The sequence below is a fragment of the Periplaneta americana genome, chromosome 6 (genome assembly GCF_040183065.1).
Source record: "Periplaneta americana isolate PAMFEO1 chromosome 6, P.americana_PAMFEO1_priV1, whole genome shotgun sequence".
Classification (NCBI taxonomy): Eukaryota; Metazoa; Arthropoda; class Insecta; order Blattodea; family Blattidae; genus Periplaneta; species Periplaneta americana.
The window spans coordinates 85,690,862-85,705,257 of record NC_091122.1 but is presented as its reverse complement, the minus strand read 5'-3'; positions in this window follow the sequence as shown (position 1 = coordinate 85,705,257).

The window sequence follows — 14,396 nt, the reverse complement described above, 5'->3', positions numbered from 1 at the left end:
CAAATTTCATAAAATTGTGTAACTTCTTTCACCAAATGTTAATATCTGATATATTTTAACGTAAAATTTGGTGAATTAAAGATAATTATAGTAAATACCCTTTTTCTACTTATTTGTTTACTATTACTAATGTATTTTTGCGAGGTCCAAATTGGGACACTATGAGTCCAAATTAGGCAACCGGTCTCTCAATTTGGACCATTTCCATGATTTTGGTTTTACCTTTTTATATTTATTAGAAATTGTGTAATTTAAAATATAACATTATAGGATGAAAGCACATAGAATGTAGAATGTACTAGAACATATTTTGATTTAATTTAATCATTATTAAAGACTTGGGATTAAAAAACAAAAAACTGGTCCAATATAGGCAACCTTCCCCTATATTAATTCAGTTTGCAAGTTCTAACTTCCCCACAGCACACAATATAACATTTCACTATGCCGTCTGAAGCCACAATGAAGGAGTAATTGAGAGCTGGTAAATGTTAAGGAAACAGAAAATGATTTGAAACGATTTCATATTGAATTGTCACATTTATACATAGACATGTCAGCTCGAGGAGTAATGGGCATACAAGAACCTCCTAAACTGTTCGGTTGTCTCTCTTCTGGAATTTGTTACCTAGTAACGTTAGGGATTGCCCGACACTGTCACAGTTTGAAATTAAACTAAAAAAATATATATGTTTTATCATGCGAAATTCGTTACTGAATAGTTGCTAGGTTTAGGCTTACAATGTTTTTATCTTTAGTATTTTAATAACAATTTCCTTGTGTTAGAGTAACTCTTTCTCTTGTATTTGTGCCTGGATACTACAACAGCCTATCTTCCTTTGATTAAAATTATATTGAAGCTGAGTGTTAGCATTATTTTATATCTCTATTTGTTTCATCTGTTTTATTTTCATTGTATCATTCCTTAATTTGAGTTATTTGTATTATTTTGAATTTCTACTTATATGTGAAGTTTCTTTTGTACTTAAATAATTTTGTCACACGTTATTATATAATACTAATATGCATGATGATGATGCTGTGCAATTTTCTTGTAGTTGTATTATATTCTCTGGTTGTGTGGACGAGAAGTTTTGATGGCCCTAACTCCACCATAGTAAATAAATAAAGTAAATAAATACATGAATAAATCAATATACATAAGTAAATAAATAAGTAAATGCATAAAAGAGTGAACGAATAAATAAAGAAGTTATGCTCGACCATGCCGAAAGTCGACCTGGTTGGCAAGTTGGTATAGCGCTGGCCTTCTATGCCCAAGGTTGCGGGTTCGATCCCGGGCCAGGTCGATGGCATTTAAGTGTGCTTAAATGCGACAGGCTCATGTCAGTAGATTTACTGGCATGTAAAAGAACTCCTGTGGGACAAAATTCCGGCACATCCGGCGACGCTGATATAACCTCTGCAGTTGCGAGCGTCGTTAAATAAAACATAACACCATGCCGAAATGTAGTAATTATACACCTGGTAGCAGTCCTTTACTGCATGTCATTAAAGTACACCTACTCATTAAAGTACAGGTGTTTTCAGCCAATGACAACTCAGCTTACAGGTGTTCAGCCAATGACAAGTCAGCTTTGTACCGTTATAAAACCGCAAGTATCGATTATTCTCGGATATGCAATCGAAAGAGAATTAGCGGAAAGTCAGGGAGGCTGGAAATCCAATACTGTCGCAGAAGGTTATGTTCTGTTACTATAATAATTGGCGTTAATTGTAAATAATATTCAAATAAATTCAATTTGTCATTTCGTTTTTCAATGTCGAATTCAATAATCAAGGTTATACCAAGTTTAACGGGATTAGCTATATCAAGGTCAATGACATTATTGTTCCTCGGAAAACATCAATACTTTCGCGTCTGCGCACATCTCACAATTCACGACCTAGAACAAGGTCACTTCCGATCTTGTCAGATACAAATAAAATGTATACATCTGAATAATTTGCAAGTTAGAAATATGGTCGAGCATAAAAAGTCGTATGAAACTCGCTTATAATGGTAATTAAGAAGCTCGTATGAAAATTATGAAACTCGCTTGCGCTCGTTTCATAAACATCCATACTCGCTTCTTAATTACTATCATTTTAGGCTCGTTGCATAATGTACTAAAATATATAGATAAGAAAATAAATATATATGTAAGTAAATAAACAAACAAATAAATAAGTAAATAGATAGATAGATAGATAGATAGATAGATAGATAGATAGATAGATAGATAGACAGACAGACAGACAGACAGACAGACAGACAGACAGACAGACAGACAGACAGACAGACAGACAGACAGACAGACAGACAGACAGACAGACAGACAGACAGACAGACAGACAGACAGACAGACAGACAGACAGACAGACAGACAGATAGACAGATAGATAGATAGATAGATAGATAGATAGATAGATAGATAGATAGATAGATAGATAGATAGATAGATAGATAGATAGATAGATAGATAGATAGATAGATAGATAGATAGATAGATAGATAGATAAAATATATTCTAAGGACTCAAATTTTATGAATATACAGAGCTAGGTTAGCTCCCTGCAAAGTATGTCAAATAATATATTTCAACTATGGTATGTAAGTACCAGTGCAATTACAATATAGATATATATTGTCCTAGAAAACATAATGGACTAAATGAAGCAGCAAGATCCGTTTTATTTCAGTCTATTGATGATAACGACGAAGATTATGATTATATAAATGATTACGATGACTATATAATGCAACACTTCTGAGAAATGTTGATTTAATTTTATTCGTTGAAATATTTTCCACTTTACTTACTTTCCCTTCTTCTTATCCCTCTTCACTGCGTTTTATAAGTAATATATATGTTGTAGCTTTGTAAATTTCACTATGCTTTCCTGGGACTTCTTTATTTTATTTCTCGCCAGATTTTTAATGATATACAAGTCTACACAGTTTACACAATGTAAGTAATACAAGGTTGTTTCCGATCTCTGATAAAGAATTTGAATGACATCATGTGCGTCAGGAGTCACACGACAGCTGACCTGTAGCGCGAGGTGACAGACCAGTAGTGAGAGATCTCATAATCAGAGTGCACGGCGACTCACAACAGAAATTTCTAAGAAAATCGACCCTTTTTGGGAGGGGTACATTTCGATCCAATGCCAAGTACAGTTAGGGGAGAGTCGGGTAATATCGAACAGTGCGTTTCTTTCATCTACCACCATATGGTAGTACCTGAATGACATGGTTACGTTTCTCTATGCGACATCACAGAAACGTAACCATGTCAATCAGGTACTATCATCGTGTGGTAGATGAAAGAAACTCACTGTCCGATATTACCCGATGTCCGATACTATCCGACTCTCCCCTAAGTGAAAATAAAATAAGCCTGCAATAAACGAGGTTTCGTTATTTCCAAGAAACGAAAATGGACGATATTTGGCGAGATGAGGCCGAGGGTTTCGCAATGGGATTAGCTAGAAAAAATTTCGGAAGAAACCCATACAGGTAGTCAGCCCAAGCGGAAATTGAACCTATGCCCGAGCGGAGTTCAGGTTAGCATAAAAGGGCGCCTGTCGCCTGAGCTACGTCAGTAACGTTTTGAACTAAGGAGATTATTAAGCTGCAGAAAGACGAAGGTCGCCAGTAGTGGAGTAATATAAGAACAATAATGCAAGTCGGAACTAAGTACTCTACAGGAACGTATTGCCAGCCACTTTCTTAATGACAAACCTCATGTGATGTGCAACAGAGAATCATAATAATTTATCTCTGCTGGATTAGTCTTTTTGATTGTCTTGACATTGAGTAGTATTACAACTGTTCAGAATACTTTGAAATAACCATATAATTTCAATTAATAATAATAATGATAATAATAATAATACAATATTTATTTATTCTGGCGAAGTTAAGGCCATTAGGCCTTCTCTTCCACTCGTATTTACTACATAGTATATCTCATAATCTGGAAATGGTTGCTTCATTATTTTCTCCCATTTTAGTCAGAAAAGAAAAGCTCTGGAATTAATTAGACTTAACGACTCCGAAAGGCACAGGCATCCTTCATCTGCAGACATTGCTTAAATTTGGCTCATTTACTGTTGCAAACACGATTTTGGTAACAAGAATTAGCAATACTTGCATTGAAATACAGGAAAAAGTTGCATTGTTCAATATTTTCAAATTCGTTTTTCATATATACATTATGATTACACAACTTTTAACACTATATCGCTTTGGAAAACGTAATATGTGTTTTTTCACGTGTTAAATTTTATGTTACCTTGTTAACATGTTTCGGCTGCTATTGGCCATCATCAGAACTGGTTGTTGCTGGTCTTGGCGTCTTTTGTTTTGTTTCCTGTGGGAGTGTGTTTGTGTAGTGTAATGTGGAGTCAAAGAGTGTGTGTGTTCTGAAATTGAGTTGTGTGTTGAGAATTTCATTTGGATGTGTTTTTGTGTGTCTGTATATTTCGTATTGTTCTAGTGTGTTTAGTTTTTGGCTTTTTGGTTGGATGTGTAGAATTTCCATGTCTGTGTTGATGTCTCTGTATGTGTGGTTAGTATTTTTGATGTGTTCTGCATATGTGGAAGTGTTCTGTAACTTTGTTATGGCTGTAATGTGTTCTTTGTAACGTGTTTCAAATGATCTGCCTGTCTGTCCTATGTAGAAGTTGTTGCAGGTGTTGCATTTGAGTTTGCATAAGCCTGTGTGGTTGTATTTGTTTGTTTGTGTTGTTTGTGTGTTGATATGTTTTTGTAGAGTATTATTTGTTCTGTATGCGATGTTGTAATTTAATTTCTTGATTGAGGTTGCAATCTTGTGTGTGTTTTCGTTTTCGTACGTTAGTGTGACGTATTTTTTGTGTTCTTGTGTTTGTGTTGTATTCTTATGTTTTTCGTAATTATGTTTTTTTTTTTTTTTTTTTTGCTATCGTGTTCTTGAAGAAATTTGTTGTGTATTTTTATAAAAGCTGATCGATTCTTGCCACGAGGTTCTTTTCATTTCTATTCTTGAATGTATTATGTTTTATTAGTCTTAACGTCGCACTGTCTTTCTAGCTCTTTGTTGGTCATTTAGTATCTTACTGAGATGTGTAATATAGTCCTCATCATATTCCACTAACATATTGTACTGTAGCATTTCCTCTTCTATAGAAGCGGAAATAATGCTAATAGAAAATTCTCTGGCATATATCGGGCACGAAGTCATGACCTTGTAGTTAATTATCGATCGCTGCTCTATTCAAACTAATCACAGCTCATTCATTAACACAGCCACACTACAACTACTATCATCACTCTACTATAACTGGATACACTATCAGCATTTTCCGGTACAACTGCAGTATTAAGCGGTAATAGCAAACGTTTATTTCTTTTAACATTACTCATACTATTAACATTTTGTAACATCGTTTGTTATAAGATTATTTTCAGTGTATTAAAAGGATTGTCAGAGAACAATCTATGACATTTCTTAAATACTTTTTCGTTTATCACCTATGAATTCACAAACATTAAATCGGGTGGCTCGAATAGGTGAAAAATATATATATTTATATTTTATTTTCTTCTCTGTCAATAGTTCTAAATTTGAGGAAACAGCATGTATTCAGGCGTTCTCGCAATATATTGCATATTGTTATAGGCTAATTGTTTTATAAAACTTGTGGCAAACGGGCGAGATTCCTAAATACTGTATTATAAAATTTATCTTCTAATCTAAGTAAATACTAGTATAACAGTACTAGATATTCTGCGGAACCACGTCTCTATTGTGTTTAATGCTTGAAATTATTGTTCCCGAATGATCAAAATGTCGCTTCCAGGCACTGCTGTTTCAGATTTCAAAGTGTTTACAATTTAAATTTTTTACCATTCTCACTTTCTTCCACTTAATATTTCTGATTTATTAAGTTTAATGTAAAAAAGCTTTGTAGCTTACATTTTTCTGTTCAGAAAATAATTTTTCTCTACATAGATGAGAGGAATGCTATAGAGTGTTTGGAATTAATAAAATACCATTGGGTATACAGGCATCTTCTTAACGGACATTCCCCTCTTTGTAATATAACTAAAATAAATTACTTACGCGTTTTATAATGTATATAAAATAACACAAGTAAACCTATTCCATTTATTCATTTATTGTAAATACAACAAAATAATATATACTGTATACTAGGGAGGATTGGAAAGTAGCTAATGCACAACTTTAGATTAGGACGTTCAAAGTTGGCATATAGTTAGTTTGAATCTTACGCTACAGACAGAAATGACTCGATTAGGTGTCACCCTGGCGGAACGAGTAGTAACTACTGAGTAAAGATGGAACGTGTGCTAGCATCGTCTACTTAAGATCAGCAAGGTGTAATCCGTTTTTTCTGAGCAAGACAAAAAAAGTCCGAGTGAAATCCACGGGGAAATGTTGAAGGTGTATGGTGCTGATTCCCTGGACGTAGCAACATCTCCAGGTGGTGCAGATTCTTCGAAGAGGACCGAGTAAATCTCACCGACGAAGCACGTTCCGACCGGCCAGTGACCGCTGCAACTTCACCCAATGTGAGACGCATTGAGGTGGCAGTCACTCACCCTACAGCCCAGACCTCGCACCGTTTGAGTTTCACCTCATCGGACCAATGAAAAAATTCCTAGGAGGCCAACTCTTTGGTTCGGATGAAGAAGTGAAATCAGTCGTGCGCAGGTGGTTATACGCCCAGAAAACGGAGTTTTATGAACGAGTGTACTGAATTTGGTGTCACGATGGGGGAAATGTATCGAGAGTCTTGGTTCCTGTATTGAAAAATAGGTAAAACGTGTAGCTTTCTTCTACATTATTTCGTTTTGCTTACCTATTAAATACGTTGCCTCAAAAAGTTGTTGTGCATTATTTTTCGATCCTCCCTCGTATAAGCAATATAAAGCCTTTAGCCACTTTGATTATGTAATATGGACTTTACATCACTAATAAAAAATGTTGTAAACACATTCCTTTCGCAACTAGTTAGGTAATGATACTGCTATTAGCTAACTGGTTGCGTAATGTGAATCACACACTATATTAAATATAATAGACTTTTTTATTTCGTTGTTGGTAACTCTATAGCATCTATTAGATGCTTTATGGTTGTGCTAACAGATGGAGTTACTTGTCAACAATGTGACGCTGAAACGTGTGTTCAGGTTATTGCCCAGCGACAGTCCTGACGTATTTTTATATTGTGATGATTGGTTAATTTATATTAACCCGGCACACTCACAATCACACTCACATTCATACAAATTTGCAGACTCTAGACACCCAGGGAATTCCTCTTCTTCATGAAAAATTCACCGAGAGCCTAGCCCGGGAATCATAATAGACTTGTCTAGTTATTGTAAACATCAACAACAATATGATCGATACACTTTCTTCATTTTTCTTGGAATATCAATCTTGAAATATTTTTATATTGCACTTCATATCTTACGCTGGTTTTCGATAGTACTAAGCATTCAATTGCAGAATTTTCAGCATTTTCAATAGGTATCTGAATTCTAGTTTGAACTCATGTTAACAATGTTTGTCTTTTTCTCCTAGTAGGCCTATTGTTATTCTTCTTTTATAAATAAAAATCGATCGTCTTCAAAACGAATAAAACAAACATAACGAATCGTCTCTCACAAGAATAAGCTAAAACTAATACAATCGCCTCTCCAAAAAAAAAAAAAAAAAAGGAGAGAGAGAGAGACATGTTCAAAAGTATAAAAACAACATAATCACGTTTATTTAAAAATAATTCTTTTATCAAAGTTGATAAAACGTTGTACTATATACTTATCGCAACTTCATGTTATAATGCTCGACTAGTTATAAAACTCGTGTTATAATATGAAATGTTACGATACCGGTACTCATATCGTAAATAACCATTATGTTTCAAGCAATGCGTTGTTACTGTATATAGATTTACTTTTATTATTTTATATACGTTAGTAAATACTTAAAACAAGGATGTCTGCTAATAAAACGCCTTTGCACTCAATGTTATTTTCTGAAGTCCGAATGCTCCATAGCTTTTATTTGTACGAGTAATAACACTTTATATTAAAAATTTGTTTCTCATGTATGTTGTCTGAAGATATCATTCCGCTAGATACTTTCTAAGAAGTATTCGTATCGGAAATACTAAAAAATATTGTTTAAAAGAAATTTTCCTATTCCTAAATCTTTTCTTTTTCTGAATATGATATGATTACTTGATCACTACTGTAGTACATAGTTTATTTACTTTTGTATTTGGTTCTATATTACAATTTACTATCGATATAATAAATCTACTACATTTTAAGATTACTTCCTTCAGGTCAATATAAATACAAGTACAAGTGTGCCCTGTGGGCTAGATGAGTTGTACACTTGAGCCTTAGCTTCTAGTAATGATGCTGAAGTATGTAATTAAAAGAAAACATAAATACATAGAGTAAACGTTGATAATTTCGTGATAATTTCATGAAAACTAATTTAAAATGCAAATGTGTAAATATGTCCTTATTCCGATTTTTCCATCTAAAAGACGATAACTTGCTGTACAAGTCTGGAGACATAAAACATTGGATACGTTCTTGAATATGTGCCAAAAACAACTTTTACAACTTAAGCTGAAAGGTTGGTTATTTCGTGGTAACCTTGGTAATTTCGTGATATTGCATTGATAATTTCGTGAGAGGTAGAAGAATTGTGGAAAAATTCATTAAATTCAAATGAAATTCTCATTTATTGTTACAAGACTTCGAACATAGTAATTCCGTCTAATATTCATAGCAAGAAAACATAGAAATACATATCAACACATAATAAGAATGAAATCAAAGTAAAAATTGAAATTGAAAAGGGATCTTCTTTGCCCTGAAAGGGTGAACACTTTTATTACGGACTTTACTATAGCCTGTATTACTAGGGTAACTCCAAAAGTAATGCATAACGTTTGTTTAAAAATTATAATTTTATCCTACAGCTTCGCTATTTTCACAGAATGTAGATGCATCCTTAAGGAACAAAATGTCACTTTTCCACATAATCCCCGTCCCTTTCAACTGCCTTACGTAACCTAGGAACGAGGGCCTGTAGACCAACACGGTAAAAGTCTGGACCAACACGTCTGAGCCACTCTTTAGCAGCGTACACAAGGGAGTCATCTTCTAACCTCGTTCCGCGAAGGGATCCTTCAGTTTACCAAAGAGATGGTAATCGCACGGTGCCAGTTCAGGACTGTAAGGCGAATATTTCAGTGTTGTCTATCCGAATTTTCTGATCTGGTCTGTGGTCTTGTGACTGACATACGGCTGTGCGTTGTCGTGCAATAGCAGAACATCCTGCTTCTCCCGATGTCGTCCAACACGACTCACTCGAACTAGAAGTTTCTTGAGATATGCAACATACCCGTCAGAATTTAATGGTGCTTCCGTGTCGCATGATGTCCACAAGCAGAAGTCCTTCTGAATCGAAAAACACAGTAGCCATAACGTTTCCTGCCGAAGGTGTACTTTTGAATTTCTATATCTTTGGTGAATTTGCATGATGCCACTCCATTGTCTGCCTCTGTCTCCGGTCCAAAATGGTGGAGCCATGTTCCATCTTCTGTCACAATTCTTGCAAGTATGTCATCTAGCACTTATCATTGACACTTAGCATGATAACAATTCGAACGGAAGCTACACTGAACCCACTGTGTCTCCGTTTTCTTTTTTGTTATCACATCTTGTCTTCAGATTTTTAAAATTCCTATTGTAATACAATTTTTAAAATAGTATAAAATGTAACACTTAATGCTCAACAAAATTTCACCTCAAACAGCTAAGATTTCTATAAGTAAAGCTAAGCCTATATGGCGACTACAGATGTATCTAAAATTCCAAAAATATTTCCTAAAATTTCATGAAGATATAATAAATCTTTGTACCAAATATCATATGCTTACCTTTAGTAATAAGCCTGTAATATAATTACAAACATCCAAAAAATTTGTACGCCTGAGAAGTCGACGCGAACGTGCTCTCTCCAAACATAAAAGCTCAGTGAAGCAACTACAATAGTCACACAAAGCTTAGCTGTATGTTTCTGGAAACTGGACAAGATATGCAATCCCTTGGCGGAAATTTGGATCTCGTAACATCATTGGTTAGTTCACAAAAGAGCAAAGAATAAGTATCACGAAATAACCACTGCCACGAAATTACCAATGTTTACCCTACCACAAAACGTCTTTACTGATTTGATTAAGATGTGTTAGAAAAGACTTTATTGCCAATTTTAACATAACAGTCTAATTTAAGGGGACTATTGGATAAGATTTTACACCAAACTCTAGTGTTCTTTTATCGATAAGAAATACATTACGTTGATTATCTTTCACATTATCGCAATCTACCTATCGTCGTTATTATTATTTGCCTAACCACTCTTAAATCCGTTTAATTCTAAATTTTTAAGTTTACCGTTTCACTGAAAGTGTGGCATTTATCCTCCTCTATAATCTGCAACGGACAGTGTGTTCAGTATGTCGATTTATGTGCACTTTTAGCGCATTATGTTGTTTTAACTACTTAAAATTTAGAATTTAATATTTCAATGAAATACTATATTTGATTTCACACGATATATTGCCAAGGGGAGCGCGAGGTAACGTTGCTGTTAAAGGGTAATGCTGCAAGCCGGAAAGTCACGGGTTCGATCCCCGATGGGGTCATGGATTTTTCCATTGATCTAATCCTTCCTGCCTACTATGGCTCGGGATCTGCCATGCCTATAATAGAAATAAGTACTAGGGGCATTTCCTTCGGAGCAAAGGCGATGGCGACATAGGACTGATATCCCTACTGCCATTAATGTTGTGAGTCTTAACTTCCCGCCATCATCTGTGCCGATTTAGCCTGGGTTGGCTTTACCTTTTTGCTTTTCTAATGAATAACACTGAACATTATACAGAAATATATTTCCCAACAGCTTCACTCAAAAACGCTATTTTTTACACTTTATTTTATAATTCGTAAATAAATAATATTCAATTTCTTAACACCTTTGTGGCGATTGTAAATTATAAGACGCTAAACATATAATATTAGAGACCGCTATTAATGTTTTTAGATTTTTCTTTGAGAACAAAACTAAATCATTTTTCCTTTATAACTCATTGGCTATTAGACGTTTGCCGTGAAATTGTAACAATCGAATTCAAGAAGAAGCTTCGCTATTCTTGATTTGTTTAATGTAGATTGTACTAATTATTCTAATGAAATATTCTTGTCTAGAGATAATAAAAATTTATTAGCATGAACTTCTGGTAAAAGCCAATATTATTTTTAAATTGACTCAATGTCTAACTTTTGATTTTAAATAAAGAAAAATTTGAAAGTTTAATAATTGGTATAATAAAACTAATATAAGCATATTCAATAACTGTGAATTATGTATAGTTCTTATTTTCCTGTAATTTTTAATTATCACTATTTCTATTAAATACTTCTTCCTATATCCTGATTAATACATTAGGCCTCCAGTTAATGATTTTTACTTCTCATTACCATCTTGGTCTTCCTAAATATTTGCTTTCTCTTAAGTGATCATGCTAATGTTTGATATGAATCAATCTCTGTATGCCTTAGACCTACATTTAGAATATTTTCGTTTATATTATTCTTCCAATGAACTCACCACTCTTACTTCATTCTTTTATTCCGTCTTTTTCAATCATATAGCTTTCCAAAGTTTAATTTCTTCTAAATTATGTCAATGCTTCCACTGTTACACAACATTGTTTACTCTCGCGTAACAGAAACATAAATTTACTATAATTATTATGATTATTATTATTATTATTATTATTATTATTATTATTATTATTATTATTATACGTAAATGTTTTTAATTCTTGTAGAACATCCACACGCCTATTTATAATTTTAAAGCAATTTTGTAAATTTAAGAATTTTCTTTAAACTCCATAGTCCTCAATAATTGTTTTCAAGTTGCAGTTTCATATGGGCAGGAAAACAAAGTAAATTAAAATAAATTTAATTCATTAATATAATTATCTTTATGTTGTCTAGCATCTGATATCTTCTTCTACCACGAACTTTTCTCCCGTTCACAATTCCCTACTGTACATCCTTCGATAAATTGTTTCTTCATAGCCAGTGATGCAGCCAAATTCTGTTTCTCTTCCTGGTCTCAGTTTCAGCATCATTCTTTTTTCACCCACTCTTTCTAGCACAATTTTATATCTTATTCTGTCCGTCCATTTCACAAGCTCCTTTCTTCTTCATATCAACATTTCAGATGCTTCCAGTCTTCTCTCTTCACTTCGTCGTAATGTCCATGATTCTGTCCTGATGATAATGTAAATGTGAAAAATGGGTCAAGAAGAAAAAAAAAAAAAAGTAGATTTGAGATACGTTCATCAGAACGAATTATAGACGTAATTGACCACAATCTTGCAATAGAATATAAAATGTTTTACAACACCTCTACCTCCAATGAAGTTGGAGGCCTATGAGCTCTTTTCACCTTGTTGGACGACACCTTGCGCAGGCGCAGCAGTCTACCATTAATGGAGGCAGTTTCTCTTGTAATTTTGAGCTGAAGTTCTTGCAAAGTGAGAGTTTATTTTAGTACACAACACTTTTTAAATATCCCATAAAAAGAAATCAACAGGCAGTAAATCCGGTGGGAAATCAGGCGGTCTCCAAACATTTCTTTGAGAAACGTCATGATGGCATAAAATATTGTGAAATCCGTCTTATGGTAAGAAGCACTCACTTTCGTAAACTTCAAGCCGGTAATGAATTACAAGATTTTGTTTAGTGGAACTCATTAATTAATGTCATTTCGAAGAAATATCGTCACGCTATTCATTTCAATAACGCACACCAATTTCATATTTTGAGTGAGTGAAAACGTTGTTCACGTAACACATGCGTGTTTTTACTTTGAACCAAATACCTATTATTTTGACTGTTGAAATATCCACAGAGGTGAAAATATGACTCATCATTGAAAAACATGTTATCCAAGTTGCAGATTCCATAATGTTATGCCATAGAAATTAACCATTTACAGTATGCATTACATTTCGCAGAGTCAGATTATTTCAGTTCTTGTAAACAGTGAATACGATAAGTACACATCCTTAATTTTTGTAGGCCTTAGGGACTCCCTTAAGAATACTTTCATTGAACTGTCAGCTTGGGTACATTTTTCGTTCGGGATCGCTATAAAGCCACACTCATCTCCAATTCAATTTGAGTCTACTCGTAGGGCTTCTCTTCTTACTTTTCCAACAATTTCTGTTTCACGAAAAAGGCTAATGAGGCTGGAAAGGTTTCAGTTGTTAGGAACAGGCACATTCGGGTACTTTCAACTAAACTGCTCAATCACATGTGCATAGGAGCGCCTCTCAAATATACCTCAACAGGAAACACCCTCTGTTCGAGTAAAAATAACATATTTCACGACCAACACTTCACAACAAAACGCAACGCACTAGTATCACAGTCTAGTCACGAAGCTCAATACGTAGTAAATATGCATCCATAGATAGTTGCTAACCACTAGAATCGCTACTATCGCCTCATTACAGACAATGCGAAATAATACTTGCACAGTCTCTTGTTCCTAGTACCCAAATAAACTCAAGCTTCGTGACTATATATACTAGACTGCTATTACCATGACCTTAACATCATTATGTACAAAGGCAAGCCACTCGAGTGAAGAAGCATAACAATGCCATCTTGTGGCGGGTTTATTAATTATTTAATATTTTTTGTGCTTGGAATGCCCGATTTACGGGAATATTTTATAGCACTGTATAAACAAAGTGAGAGAGAGAGAGAGAGAGAGAGAGAAATATGTACGAGGATAGAAAGAAGGAAAGAAGAAAAATAAATAAAACCACGTCTCATAATAGGAGGGCGTAAATGACAGAAAGCATAACAGAGATGTGAGTTTCGAAACATTTTTCTGAGGTCAAGGATTTTATAACTGATCTTTTACGTTCCTTGCATACTGATTAAAAAAAAAATATGACTCATTTTGCTCAATCAGGTCATGTTTTTACTAGATAAGTTTTTAGTTAATATGTATTGAAGAAATAGAACTTAAAACAGGTAAGAAGCAATACAGATAATATGGAAGAAAGACCTTTTCAATAAATTTCATTCGTGTTTCAGACCTTGAAAATCACACTGAGACACTAGCATGCAACTCTGTATGGTGTCAAACCAGTTGGAGAGGGAGAGGAGGTAAAATTATCTTCTTTCTTTCTGTTCCATGTAGTCTGACTTGAGCGTTCTCAGTGATAAGACTGATTTACTCAAAGTTCTTACAAAATATATA